Below are 15,214 nucleotides of genomic sequence, written 5' to 3'. Positions count from 1 at the left end.
AATTTCTCTCTCAAAAGTTTGCACATCTGTACTATTAATAACATGTTGGGGTAAAGAATTCCATTGTTCTTTAGCATCCGGGAAAAATGACCACCGAAAGATGTCAGTGCGAGCGCTAAAAGGTTCAATGGGGGCATCATGATTCAATCTAGTGCTACGTTTTCCGGGAATGCGTATGTACTCGTCTTTAGGTATTTTAAATATCCCTTGGATTATACGAAATAATGTTTTAAGTTTTTGTTTCCGTCTTCGAATTTCCAGTGATTCTAAATTGCATAAATTTAGCATATCAGTTACTGAATCCCGCCTTCTATATCTAGAGCACACAAACCGAGCTGCACGCCTCTGAATACGTTCTAACTTGTTGACCAAGTGTTTCTGATGAGGGCTTCAAACCACAGAGGCGTATTCCAGTCTAGGTCTAATATATGTGTGGTATGCAAGCAGCTTTAAATGTTTCGGTGTTTTATGCATCTTTGCTCGTAGAAAACACAGTTTTTTAAATGACTCAGAACAAACCGATTCAATGTGACGGTGCCAAGTTAGGTTGTTTGTAATTGTCACCCCTCAGTATTTAAAATTGGACGTTTTACTGAGTTTGTTGCTCCCAATGTTGTACTGGAAATTGAGAACATTTTTCTTGTTGGTAATGTGTACATATGTTGTTTTTTTTAAGTTAATTTGCATATCCCATTCGCAACACCACAATTCTAAATCTTCAAGGCACTTATTCAACTCGTGTTGATCAGCAGTACAGCTTACATGAAAGAAACCTAAGAAAATCCACCGAATGAACTAACCTATTCGCTTAAGAAAGCATAACTGAATCAAATTTAGCATGAATAATCAATGGAGGAATAGTAAAAAATTATAAGCAAAGTGAAAGGGATGTTAGCGTCGTGGTGCAAGCTTTTGTTGCCAAGAATTATATTGAAGTTGATAGCTGCGCATAGTTCTATATGTGTCACAATATTGCCTATAGAAGAAGAAACATTTATGGTCAATAAATTGTTTGACTTTTCACTGCAGAGCCGTTCCTACTGGTGTGCAACAATTAATCTGGCAATCAGAGTGGGACCTGTGTCACAGAGCCCGGGAGTGAATACCCACAAGGATGTGGTGGCTTCATACGGACATCGCATGTGGCATAACCACAAGGCCAGCTAGGAATCCGAAAGTTCGGCAAGTATCTTTTTTGTTTCTGTGGCCAAGTCATGCTTCTGTCTGCAGATCACATGAATTGAGCTCTGAAGTTTAGAGCTTTCCAATCTATGTTGAGCGTTTGGAGCTTCAGGGTAAATGACATAACTGAATAGAAGAAGTTGTGCCCATTTTTACCAATAATTGGCACTGAAACATATTGCTACGGGGCGCCACAAACGAACATTGTAGAAAAGAAGACGATGTTTAGGGCGTGCTGCTCGTGCTGACTGGGCTCCATATTGTATGCCTGGCGGTTTACCAAAAGTAAAGGTATTTTTCAGACGCCTTCTCCCCGTAACATTTTGGTGGAGAGTGCGGCTCTTCCCACAGTCAACGCCACGACGATTCTACGCAGCGGACGTTCCTTGGCTGCCTGTGCGATGCCTGATCAAGACGAGAACGAGGATTCTTCGGAGACTACCCCAACCGTGCTTCGTCCAACTACGCAGCAACCAACAGCACCACATCCAGCTGCTACTAACCGCATCGTCGTCCTGACTCAACCGCGTGACCCATGCACCTTTTCGGGCAGTGACAGTACTGACGTGAAGGAATGGCTTCAGCTGTACGAAAGGGTGAGCGCTCTTTACAACTGGGATCCAACGCTCATGTTGGCCAATATTATTTTCAACCTTGATGGTACAGCTAAAGTGTGCTTTTCCAACCACGAGGAACATATCACGAGTTGGGATATCTGTAAACAGAAACTCATCGATCTCTTCGGCAAGCCCATCAGGCGTCGTCGTGCTGCGCAGAAAGAACTAGCGTGCCGAATCCAGTCCTGTACCGAGACGTACGTTACGTACATACAACATGTGCTCGCCCTCTGCAGGAAGGTTGATGACAAGATGCCGGAATCTGGAAAGGTCGCGCACATCCTCAAAGGAATCGCCGATGACGCCTTCAATCTCCTCGTATTTCGAAACTCATCGACCGTAGACGACGTCATTAATGAATGCCGACACTTCGAAGACGCGAAAAGTCGCCGTATCACTCCACACTTTTCACGTCTTCCCAACACGGCTGCAACATCTACCTGCGAGAACGCCCATTTGCCACCAGCCCCTGCTGCTTCCGACAATATCGTGCGCATTGTGCGCCACGAAATCGAGGCAGCGTCTCCCTTGTCTGACCAAGTCCAGGCCCCCGACGACTCTCGCACCACGATTTTTTTGATCAAGAGTGTCGTACGCCAGGAACTGGCCAACGCCGGACTTCAGACGCTATGCCCCGTTAACCAACCTGACTACCGACTGCCCAGTACACCTAGTATGTCCCGCGGACCGAACAACCACCCACGTTACCGGAACCCGGCAGAATGGCGAACTTCCGATGACAGGCCGATCTGCTTTAAATGTGGACGAGTCGGCCATATGTCACGTCATTGCCGCACTTCCTGGGGTTGGCAGCCTAGGTGGCATTATGCCAACACCCGACGCCCACCTGCTGGCTCTCGGATGCCGATCTACATGGCACAAAATGACGCTTCGTCATCCAGGCCCGCCCAACCAAGCCGCTCCCCGTCGCCCTCTGGACGCGCGTCCCGCTCAACTAACCGACGTCGCTCCCCCTCACCCTCCTACCACCAGTCCTCGGAAAAATGACGGGCGCAGCTCCTAGAGGTGAGCCTGCTTCGACGACCCGACCCGAAATTCCTCTACACACGATACCCGGGCACAACAACTTGATTAATGTAAATGTTGACGGTACTTTTGTGGTAGCACTCATTGACACCGGCGCTCACATATCAGTCATGAACTCCATCCAGCCTTTGTGCTCGACTCAAGAATGTGCTCACTCTTGCTCCAATTGCTGTTGTCCGAGTAGCTGATGGTGCAACACCAGCGGTCACTGGAATGTGTGCCGTCCGTGTCACTGTTGCTGGACGTCATACCACTGTTCTGTTTTACGTACAGAACCACTGCCCACATGAAATCATTTTGGGACTCGATTTTCTGTCGGACCATTCCACCCTAATTGACTGTTCTGCTGGTGTTGTTCAGCTCGTCCTACCACACGCCGTTGACCCTCCTGATCCTGCGTCGCCAAGGCTATGCTCCGCCGACTTTGTTCGCCTATCTTGTCGAGCGTGACGTATATCGACGTCTCTTCTGATCCACCTGTGGCTGACCGCGATTATGTCATTTCACCTAATCCTACAGTCCTCTGTTCGCTCAATGTTGACTGATTCATTGATATGTGGGGTTTAACGTCCCAAAACCACTGATGATTATGAGAGACGCCGTAGTGGAGGGTTCCGGAAATTTTGACCACCTGGGGTTCTTTAACGTGCACCGAAATCTGAGTACACGGGCCTACAACATTTCCGCCTCCATCGGAAATGCAGCCGCCGCAGCCGGGATTTGAACCCGTGACCTGCTGGTCAGCAGCCGAGTACTTTAGCCACTAGACCACCGCGGCGGGGCAAAGTTCGCTCAATGTTGCATTCCCCAAAACCATCATCACAATGAAGGACAACGTGGCATGTCTCCCTATTGTGAACTTTGGACTTTGCTCTGAAGTGCTGCCACCAGGGATATCCCTTGGAACCCTTACCCCGGCCGGCGACTACCGCATATCGGCCTTAACAGAGTATACACCGTCATCTGCCAGTATTCAGTCGGGTAGTACACTAGACTTCATAACTGGAATGATTGCCTCTGATCTCCCGGTCGAGCTTGTGTCTGCGCTTCGTGGCCTTCTTGCGTCGTATAAAGACGTCTTTGATCTCTGCGACCGACCCCTAGGTCAAACGACCGTCGTAAAGCATCGGATAAACACCGGTGATTCAAATCCAGTACACCGGTGACCTTATCGGGTTTCCTCCACCGAGCGCCACGTGATCCAACAAGAAGTCGACAAGATGCTTGCCCGAGACTTCATTGAACCTTCTTCAAGTCCTTGGGCTTCGCCCGTTGTGGTCGTGAGAAAGAAGATTAACAGCTGGCGCTTCTGTGTCGACTACAGAAATCTTAACAAAGTTACAAAAAAAGACGTTTATCCCCTGGCGTGGATAGATGACGCTTTTGACTGCCTTATTGGAGCAAATCGTTTCTCTTCCATCGACCTTCGTTCCGGGTACTGGTAGATATCAATTGATGATCTAGACCGTGAAAAGATGGCATTTAAAACTCCGGACGGGCTCTATCAATTTAAAGTAATGTCGTTCGGGTTATGCAATGCCCCGGCTACATTCGAACGAATGATGGACGCTCTTCTTCACGGTTTTAAGTGGTCAATCTGCTTATGCTACCTTGATGACGTCATTGTTTTTTCGCCAACTTTTGAAACTAACCTCGAGCGCCTCTCAACAATTTCGGTTTTCTGCAAAGCAGGGCTCCAACTAAACTCGTCGAAATGTCCCTTCGGCCGCCGGCTGCTCACTGTCCTTGGACACCTTGTCGATTCTTCTGGTGTTCGTCCCGATCCTGAGAAAATCCGCGCCGTCAAGGACTTCCCTGTGCCGACCTCTGCGAACGACGTTCGAAGCTTTGTGGGCCTTTGTTCTTACTTTCGTAGATTTGTGCGGCATTTCGCTGACGTCGAATGCCCGCTCACGGAACTAGTAAAAAAAAAATGTGACTTCTGTGTGGGGACCTGAACAAGCCTGAGCATTCGTTGCACTGACGAGTAGACTTACAACGACACCGATTCTCGGCCACTTTGATATATGCGCTCCAACGGAAGTGCGTACCGACGCCAGCGGCCACGGAATCGGAGCCGTTTTGGCACAACGACAGCATGGCTGCGAGCGCGTTATTGCATACGCTTGCCGTCTTTTATCGCCAGCAGAGCGAAATTACTCCATCACAAAACGCGAATGCCTCGCGCTCGTCTGGGCAGTGGCTAGATTTCGGCCGCATTTGTATGGACGCCCGTTCACGGTTGTCACTGATCACCACGCCTCATGCTGGTTGTCGTCCTTAAAAGGTCCTGGTGGACGTCTCAGCCGGTGGCCTCTACGGCTACAGGAATATTGCTACATGGTCGTCTACAAATCAGGTCGCCACCATGATTATGCTGATTGCTTGTCGCGTCAACCAGTAGACACAGCAGACCTTTCTGAGAGCGATGAGCCTACTTGCGTTTTGGCACTTTCCACGTTTAGCAACATCGGAGATCAGCAACGCCGTGATCCTCACCTCAGAGATATAATCCTTCGGCTTAGTGGTCCCACAACTCCTCCGTCTCTCCGTATGTTCCTGCTACAAAGGTGGCGTCTTATACCGCTAATGCATGCATCCTCATGGACCTGAGCCACTGTTGGTCATACCACAACATATGCGTCAGACTGTCCTGGCACAGTTGCATGATTTTCTGAAAGCTGGTCACCTGGGAGTTTCAAGAACTTACGACCGCGTTCGACGTCGCTTCTTTTGGCCCGGTATTTACCGATCCGTCTGCCGTTACGTCGCCTCATTCAAATCCTGTAAACACTGCAAAAAACCAGCAACCCTTCCAGCGGGACGCCTTCAGCCCATTCAGATCTCATCCGTACCATTTTATAGGGTAGGTGTAAACTTACTAGGACCGTTCCCTTTATCGGCCAGCGGGAACAAGTGAATAGAAGTCGCCACGGATTACACCACTCGGTATGCCATCACGCGAGCCCTTCCTACCAGTTGTGCGACCGACGTCGCTGACTTTCTTCTACAAGACGTCATATTACACCACGGCGCTCCTCGGCAACTGCTAGCCGATCGGGGTCGCTACTTTTTATCACAGTTATCCAAGACATATTACACTCTTGCGCTACAAAGCACAAGTTCACAACGGCGTATCATCCTCAAACCAACGGGTTCATGGAGCGGCTAAATAGAACCATCACGGACATGCTCGCCATGTACGTTTCTTGCGACCATCGTGACTGGGACTCCGTTCTTCCAATTGTAACATTTGCCTATAATACGTCTCGGCATGACACTACAGGTTTCTCGCCATTTTTCCTCCTGTACGGACGAGAACCTACGTTGCCTTTTGACACGCTCCTTCCTGCCATTAGCCACACGTCAGAATATGCCCGCGATGTAATCTCTAGACCTCTAGAGGCACGTGAGATTGCTCGCCGGCGTCTGAGCGATTCGCAGGAACGACAACAATAGGTCTACAACGCGTGCCGTCGTGATGCCCACTTCAGTCAAGGTGACACAGTCCCTCTCTGGACGCCGTCGCGGCGAGTTGGCCTGTGCGAAAAGCTGACTTCACCGTACTCGGGTCCGTAACGTGTGGTGCGCCAAGTCACCGACGTGACATATGAAATTGAACCTTTTAACGCCACCAGCGCGCGATCGTGTTCTGACGTTGTTCACGTCACGAGGCTGAAGCGATATTACTCGGACCAACCAAGCACCGAGACGGTGCCCTTACCGCCGGGGGTGATGCTACGGGGCGCCACAAACGAACATTGTAGAAAAGAGGACGATGTTTAGGGCGAGCTTGTGCTGACTGGGCTCCATATTGTATGCCTGCCGGTTTACCAAAAGTAAACGTATTTTTCAGACGCCTTCTCCCCGTAACAATATGAAATTCACAAGAATTTGGTTCTGTCATGGCCAGGAGAAAAGCTCTTCGAGAAAGCAAGAGAACTAGTTCAATTTCACTGCTGCTCGAAAATGTCTGTAATTGTGGAAAGGTGTAAATTAAGTGATAAATTTCAGCTTCACAATGCAAATGATGAAGATTTGTAGTGGATTTGAAAGACCCAACCCGGAAATGTAACTGTTCAGGTGGTTGCTCTGCACGACAGCATGGTAGCTTGAATTCAACTCACGTTTGAAATTATCTGCTTTTGACAAGAGATAGACCACTTTACAAACTGTTGAAATGAAAGTCGGAAACCTGGAGAAGCGCTTAAATGCAGTGAAAAAAAAAAGCATTAACAAAAGTGCTTTTCCCACCCTCCCCCAAGGCACTGATAGGCCAAGAAACGGAACTGGTATAGCTGTCGCAAGGACCAAGTGCCAGAAAATTGCTGTAACAAAAGGTACTTATGCTAGCTATGCTCATCAAGAAAACATGTGCTGAGCAGGGCTAAATGAAGGCTAAATGCATACAGTCGTTTTAATAAAACCACCAGAAAAACATTAATACACTGCAAGTAACTGTGCAGTCACATAAGCAAAAAAAAAAATATTATGGGGTGACAAGTTCTTACTGGGAAGCGCCGTGATTCTTAAATTAAGGTGGCCACCGCGCCCATTATATGTGGAAGTATGCTTCAAAATAGTGAATTGTTTGACTCGTTAGTTTACATTTGGCCTAGAGGAGCGAGGGCTTGGAATCAAAGGAAGACTACTTAGAAAACACTCAACTTGCAACCGAGTGTATTTTGAAAAGTATCTCGGCGCAAAAAACAAATGCGCAGGCACAGTCACACCTGATTTTCACTGAAGCAACAGCTAATATCTGGGTAAAAAAATGTGTTAACAATGTAATATACCATAAAATGGGCATGCTTAATCAGTTTTTCGATTTAACTGCATCCAAGAAAATTTATTTCCTTCATTGTCTGATGCAGCGATAATGCACTAATGCGTGCATCTGCGGCAATATCAAGCTTTGCCGCCTGTAATATTTTGCGCTCACACTTGTCGTTAGCCTTGCCCTTGACATTCGACTTCTCAAAAAGTGCATTGCAGCCAAATGTACTGCAATGCGCTAGAAAGTGCACCCCATGATTCCAAGCATTCATCGTAGTTGCGTGCTCTCAGAGTTGATCGTTAGGACGATGGCCTGTTTGGGTGATGTATGCTTTACTATAGCTGAATGGTATCTTATACACCACTTCCGTAGATCGGCAGACAAATGGCTTTTTATGCCTTTTTGACATGCTTCTTTCTCTGTACTTTCACCTGCAAGAAGTGCACAAATGGAAAAAGCTTTTAGATTGCCGTGAGAACGAGGTCAATGCTCTGCGTAGAAGCTATCCTCTTGAAGTTGCGTGAAATCGTGTTATTGTAGGAAATAGCAACAAACTTGTTCAACTTGTTAAACTTCTGTCGGGTTAGCATGCTGGGTGAACCCGCAATCTGCTTCACAAGAAAGGATGCTATGGGAACGAGCAAACTGGGAAAAAACCCAAATTTCGAAGACACAAATTCGGATGGTCAAAGCTGAAGTTAACTTTAAGAGAGCATGACTTAATCAGAGCCGAGTTGATGCTCTAAGAAGCAATCCGCCTTTTCACCAGTATAGTATGAAAAAAGTCAATTGGTTAAATAGCTTTTTTTGACCGTGGCTTATACCTTCGAAAAATGTGGTCGTCACATGTTTTTTTGGATTGCATCATTGTCGGAAAGGTCCATTGTAGAGGATAATGAGGGTGAACTCTGCTTAAAGCAGTGTTCAACCAGCAATACGATCAAGTTTTTATTTAGCATTGTTTTTCAATTGTGACGGCCACATTTGCTGGGAGTATTAGCCACGGTCAAAAAAAGTTATCCTCCCATACGATTCTTCTCATACTATACTGGTGAAAAAAGGGATCGCTTGTTCGTGCCTTGTTGCGACTCCAGGTCCTGCGGGTCTCAGCTTTGTAGCGGGCCCCCGTCCTACACTCAAAAAAAAATTTACACTCTTAAAGGTGTAAAACAGGTGTACGCAATAAAATCACCCATATGAACACCCTTTTTATGCCCCATTTTTTAAAATTTGAGGTGCTCGTAATCAAAACCCCTCAAAACACCCTATTTACACCCTTATACTTGGGGAGTAATCAACAAGGCTACAAATAATTGATTGATATGTGGGTTTAACGACCCAAAATCACCATACGATTATGAGAGACGCTGTAGTGGAAGGCGCCGGAAATTTCGACCCCCTGGGGTTCTTTAACGTGCACCCAAATCTGAACACACGTGCCTACAAGGCTACAAATGCACGACATTTTCGGGCTGTTTTGCTTATACTGTCAGTACACATTAACCATCTTGATACAAGCAATGCTCCCTAGCTGCTTGCGAGTCTAGTAATAAATCGAAGCGGAAAGTAATGTGAGCGAAACACAGTTTTCATCGATAAAGCACGCAAGCTACTATAAAATGGAAGATACAATAGGAGCGACGCTTGTTCAATAGAGTAAGGGCCAATTCTCCTCTACCTGTTTCTTTCATCTGTGTCATTTGCGTGATTAGTCAAGACTCACACAGTGCACTGATTTGCCTGAACAAGGTAATGTGGCGCACATTGATGTAGCCATGCATGGAACACTCCCACCTCCCCCCGTCCCCCATAAGATCGAAGCTTTTAAAGCTGGAGATAAAACGTCCACCACCTGCAAAAAAACAACAACAACAGCACAGTTGTTTAGCCATAACCACCACGTCAGCAGGCCATCAGGTCCCTTAAAAACGAACATTGACGTCATCTATTTTTAGCAGGCACGTATTATTTAATTACTGTAGTGGATGTTCCTCTTCATGTGTCCTTAAGAGTGCGTCATGGAAATTAGGAAGAGGACACCGACCATAAAGAAAAATGCAGAATAAGGACATTTCGGTGACCTTGACGCAGCCTTGCTCACAATGACGGGAGCCTTGTGGACGAAATTGCGAACAAAGCTCTCCTCAGGGGAGCCGAAACGCATTCTCTAGTTCTCTCTCTCTCTCTCTCTCTCTCTCTCTCTCTCTCTCTCTCTCTCTCTCTCTCTCTCCGTTTTGTCGTGGATTCCCTTCTTTTGATTTATGTAACTTCCCCAGCAGACGTGCTTTGGTCAAAGCCTTGACTTTGTAGGTAGTGAGAAAACAACATTGATGAAATATTTTCAGCCATGGTCTTGTTCCAAGGACTGCAAGCTGAGTACAAATGTAATTGCCGCAACGTGAAGACAGAAGTAGTAATTAACAGGTTGAGAAAGTAGCGGCAGGTCAGTGTTTTTATTTACTGCGTGCCAGAGCGTTCCTTTTTTTTCTTGTTATTGCTTGATGCATAAAAGCGTGCAGATGCGCGTATGCGCTGTCGTCTTCGCCTTCCTAGCTAAACGCACGTGGCAATATGTTCTCATGAGAAAGTGTGACGACCGATGCATGCAATGTTGCAATGTCTTTAGCGAAATGAAAGTGCTGATAAAATATCGCCTGCGTGACCTTGAATGTGCAGTCCCTGAAGACCCATAGAGCTAAGCAAAAAGCATCAACTTAGCTTTTTTACCGAAATTCACTACATTAGGTCGGTGAAGGTGCGCTAGACATTGGTCCTGAATATTACAAATGCGCGTTCTGACTAGTAGGTCGTGCTGGCCCCACTGCACCGTCACAAAGTTCCCAGCGATTGAGATGCACTGTTAAAGAACGAGTATAACGCAACAAATCGCCGCCGCAAAAAAAAAAAAAAAAAAAAAAAAGCAGCGCCCGCTCTAACAGCAGAGGGCCGGAGCTAGCGTTAAACCGCATCTAGCCGGTTTGAAAGCGCGCCGATGCCATGAAGTCTCGTCGCCTAGACAACCTTGGCTGCCCGGTATTGCTGCGCGCCGGGCGCACAGCGCGGGAAAGGGGTCGACATCGTCTTCCATGTCACTGCGAGCGCTGGCGATAAACCCTCCCGTGTGTGTGCGTGTGGTGCGCGTGGCTTCTCGATCGGTAGAGTTTATTGGTCGGTGTTTAGTTTGAAATGTGCCTGCGCTCTGTGCTCCACCAGTGTGTTCTGTCAGTGCTGATTATTGCGAAGGTGCCCCATCCTGAAGACTGGACCTCTGGATTCATATTGTAGAGCACTCGAAGTGAAATAGTGACTACCGCTGTCACGTTGTTCCGTTCATTGCTTTGTTAACTGCGTGAGCACGAGAATAATGCCTTCAAACAGTTTTGTTTTCAACTAGTTGATGACAAATCAGCATTTGTTTACTTAGCGACAATATTTGTCCGAACTGTTTCACGGGGATGATGGCGAAGTGGAATTGTGGGCAAGTTTTTTTGTTTGTTTAGATTGTTTGGAGTACAAAGCAGAGTGAGCGTGCGCCGGTGAGGTTCAGCGAAGAAATTGAACAGATTTTTGCGGTGCCCTTTGTTGGCAGCCGTTTTTAACAGGGCTCGCTCGTGCTGCTCATCTATTTGTTTACTAATTAATACATGTGTGGGGACGGCGCCTTTTAGCTCTAAGCATCAACCGTATGTAAGACGCATATGCTTTAGCATGTCGGTAGTTCATTTACTTTCTTTTTTTTCTTATTGCACAAAAAGACCGAGAACGGAAAACAAGGGCGTGGTGTCCATGTCGTTCTTTTCGGTTCTTTTTCCTTTTGTGCGGTAACACTACCGTGATAACTCGGCTTGATGCATGGGGTGACAACACAGCATATCGCTTCGCGTTAGGTGCGCCTCACGAAGTTTGCCTACTTGCTAATACATTCAATTTCGTTAAATTTGTTTGCACCGGTATTTTCGTTCACCCGCAACGTAGCGTGACGCTGCTGACAGCCGTGTATATGTAGCGGATCGAGTACTGAAGCTGGACATTAGTTTGAACAGACCTTTAGTCTGTGTGTGTGGTCGAATTGCCTACTTGAACAGCGCAAACGCTTGTTTGAACGTAACTGCTAACGTTCGAGCACATTTAATTCAGATTGTTTCCATCATGTGTAACTTGCAAAATATTCTCGTTGTTCAGAGTTTTATTGCCATCGCCTCGCTTTGGCGTTTAACTTCGCTAAGTACTTCAGATGTTAACGGTATGTTCACTATGTGAAGCCTATTATTAGTTAGTTTGTTGCACAAAAACACTTTATTGTTATACATACTGCCGGTATCTAAGCATGTGATGCAGCCGAAATGTAAGACTGGGCAGCATATCTATCTGGGAACACAACACGCACAGTTACTGAACAGCCTACGCTGCATCGGGAAGAAGTTAAGCTTTCACACCCTGACAGCTTGATCGAAACAAATGGCCCTAATTTAGCAGTATGCAATGGTCATTGAGTGAAGGTAACAGGGCCACTTTATTCGACATTTCCCAGCCAATTTCGCGGTATAGAAAATGTGTTTGAAAAAAAAATCGTGCTGATTTAATGCACTGAAAACAGTGAACTGCTTGAATATTTCGGAGAGAAAAAGTTTTTTGGTCACGTGGTTGCCTTTCAAACTTTTCAGACTGCTGTTTGAGTGTTGTTTGTGAAAAAAAATATGCTACAAGTACCGCACCTTTTTTATACCAATTTTGGTACATGTTAAGCAAAGGGGCTTATGTAAGGTGTTTGAAACTCAGCAATATTAATACAAATTTTCGGCCACATACGTCTGCAAGATTTTAGTCAAAGTGTGTTATGTTTGCATTTTCTCATTGCTATACTGCACTTTGTATGAATATCTGAGCTGTGACTACTTACTTCACAGATAAGGTATTTTGATGAAAAATTATTTTAAGACATCTTAAGCTGTTAACCTCTACGAGAAAAGATCACTCATTTCACAGAATTGTCATTTTTCTTCGTATTGAGACGGAATTTGCACCATGTGGTGGTCCAATTAAAAATCGCATTTTACCTAAATTGAAAGCAAATAAACAGTTCTTTGTGACAAGTTTCATCATTTCTACTTCAAGGCATAAAATATTTTTTTGAATTTTCCCATCAACGGCAATGGGGAACTTCGAGGCGTCAGCTGCTGTATGACCAAATGGCGAATGGGGAACTTGGAACTTCAAAAATCACTCAAGGGCAAAGCTCTTGAGGCCTTGGGTCGTTCCCTCCTCTGTAGTCGTATTAGTATTATGTAGCCACTTGATGAGTTCCGCAATAGATCGCGTTAGTGGTTTTCGCAGCATATACACGGACAAAATGATGATTCGTGGGGCGAATCGTTCGTCCGCATATTTGTGCTTTCGTCCGTTCGTCTGTACATCCATCCGTCCGGGCTTCCGTGTGTCGGTCTGTCCGTGAGTCCGTCCGTCTTTCTTTTCATCCACACTGGTGTCAGACTGTCTTTTTATCCGTTTGTGCGTCCGGACGGACGAACGCTACGCCCCTCTCATCATCATTCACTCCGTGGATATGCTGTGATTTTTTTTCTCAAAACATAAATTGCTATGAGAAAATTTGGCACATGAAAAGAACTGTTTATTTGCTTCGATTTAGGTACGAAGTCTATTTTAATTCAACCACCACATGATGGAAGTTGTGTTTCATTATAGACAAAACAATTATTTTGTGAAATTTGCGATATTTTCTCGTAAAATTTGACAGCTAGAGAGGTCTAAAACATTTTTTCCTTCAAATATACCTTATGTGGATTAATCATTCACTCCTCAAATATTCATTGAAAGTGCAGATATTTATTAAACAAAATGCAGATATAACACATTTCGGCTAAAATATTTGAGGTGTATATGGTCAAAAAATGGTAATAATATTAGTGAGCTTCAAACTCTTTACGCAAGCCCTTCACTTAACTTGTAAACCAAATTTAGCACGGAACAAGAGATACTTATGAAATGTTTTTTTCACAAACATCCAGACGAGATTCCGGGAAGTTCAGGAGGCAGCCACGTGACCAATAAATTATTTGTTTGCGAAATATTCTAGCAGTTACCTTTTTTATAGCGTAAAATCAGCGCGATTTTTTTTCGAATACATTTGCGGTGGTCACCGAAATAGCTGGGACGTCTGATGTGGAATGACCCAATAGCCAATTCTTCCATTATATAATCGTGTCAATGTGAGCCAGTCCAAGAACACTAGTATCATTCGCATTTTAATACGTAACTGTACAGTACTTAATTTTACAAGTTACCTGCACTGAATACCTTCTCAATGCGCATACCGTCACGTATGCTCAGTGGTATTGTGCTTTTGTGCAATACAGATAAAATATATGTTGTTGCGATTCGTATTGTATTCCTTTTAATAAAATAATCGAATGAGTACCATGGTAGATCTGCAGAAATACACATGCAGCTGTGTTGATGCATACTTAAGCATAGAACTTGACATTCATTTAGATTGGTCGTTGCATGCAGCTAATGGAACATTATCAACTTGGAGCAGCACCTTTTTATTTACCTGCGCGAGTAGCTGAAAGGGTAAAGTAAGGTTAATATCTACGGCACGAAAAGTATAATATTTCTGCCACAGCGCGCTTTTTATTGCGTTTATTGCTCAGCATACCTTTTCTACCATTTCTCACTGCAGTGGAGCCCGATGCCTCTGAATATGCTTGCCATGCACTCGTTTTATACTTACACGTAAGAAAACAGTTAGTTATGCATGGTGCACACTGTATGTTGCACTCTTTGGGAAATTTCAGTCATTGTTCCTTGTGTATTTATTTTAGGTTTCCGGGATTGAATTTCCTGTACAGAAAGAACAGCCTCGCCCCACTTCTCTCGAAGACACCAGTCATCTCAGCAGCTGAAAATGATTGTGCAAGCAGCAGTGACGAGTGGTTTTGCAGTTAGAAGTATACCAACACTGACATTACATTAATACAACCCCAATTACACTACCTTGTTGAATGTTCTCTTCTTTAATGTCGAAATTTATACTGCGAGATGTAATAGGTTGTAAATGTGACTCCAGAAAGTCGCTTACTCTTTCTACGTGTTTTTTTTATTGTATAGGTGTCAATGAAACGCCATACGTCTCAATAGCTTGCCCGACTAGCGCAAATGTTTTTGAAAGTTGTGGAGGTTTATTGTGTTGAAAACAATGAATTTTTGGTATAGAGAGAAAGAAACTTGGTCCCGTGACATATTTCAAAATTTTGAAGAGTGCCATTAGAGTCCTGTTTGTCAGATTTGCAGTTTTGCTATAATAAAGGCAGATGTCAACATATGGGCTTAAAATTGTTTTTTGGTTCGGCGTTATGTTTGGTTGGACTTTACGCTACAGGTTACTGCTTGCACTACTGTGGTGAGTGTGTGTGTGTGTGTGTGTGTGTGTGTGTGTGTGTGTGTGTGTGTGTGTGTGTGTGTGTGTGTATGCGTGCCTTCCGCGTGCCTTCCGCGTCTTTGTCGTTTACGGCCTAGTCTACGTACACATATATACACTGGCCTCATGCATCTCATACAAGACCACGGCACC

The 15,214-nt window shown here is 45.2% G+C and overlaps 1 long non-coding RNA gene across 1 annotated transcript; it reads left to right on the top strand.

Annotated features, from left to right (window-relative positions):
- The first annotated feature begins 10,657 nt into the window (after window positions 1-10,657).
- Window positions 10,658-14,965, top strand: LOC142776163 (uncharacterized). The gene is made up of 2 exons (XR_012887362.1): window positions 10,658-11,101; window positions 14,466-14,965. It is a non-coding gene; the product is annotated as an uncharacterized LOC142776163 (long non-coding RNA).
- The last annotated feature ends 249 nt before the right edge of the window (window positions 14,966-15,214 follow it).

The sequence above is a fragment of the Rhipicephalus microplus genome, chromosome X (assembly GCF_043290135.1).
Source record: "Rhipicephalus microplus isolate Deutch F79 chromosome X, USDA_Rmic, whole genome shotgun sequence".
NCBI classification, from domain to species: domain Eukaryota; kingdom Metazoa; phylum Arthropoda; class Arachnida; order Ixodida; family Ixodidae; genus Rhipicephalus; species Rhipicephalus microplus.
This window is presented reverse-complemented; position numbering and strand designations above follow the sequence as displayed.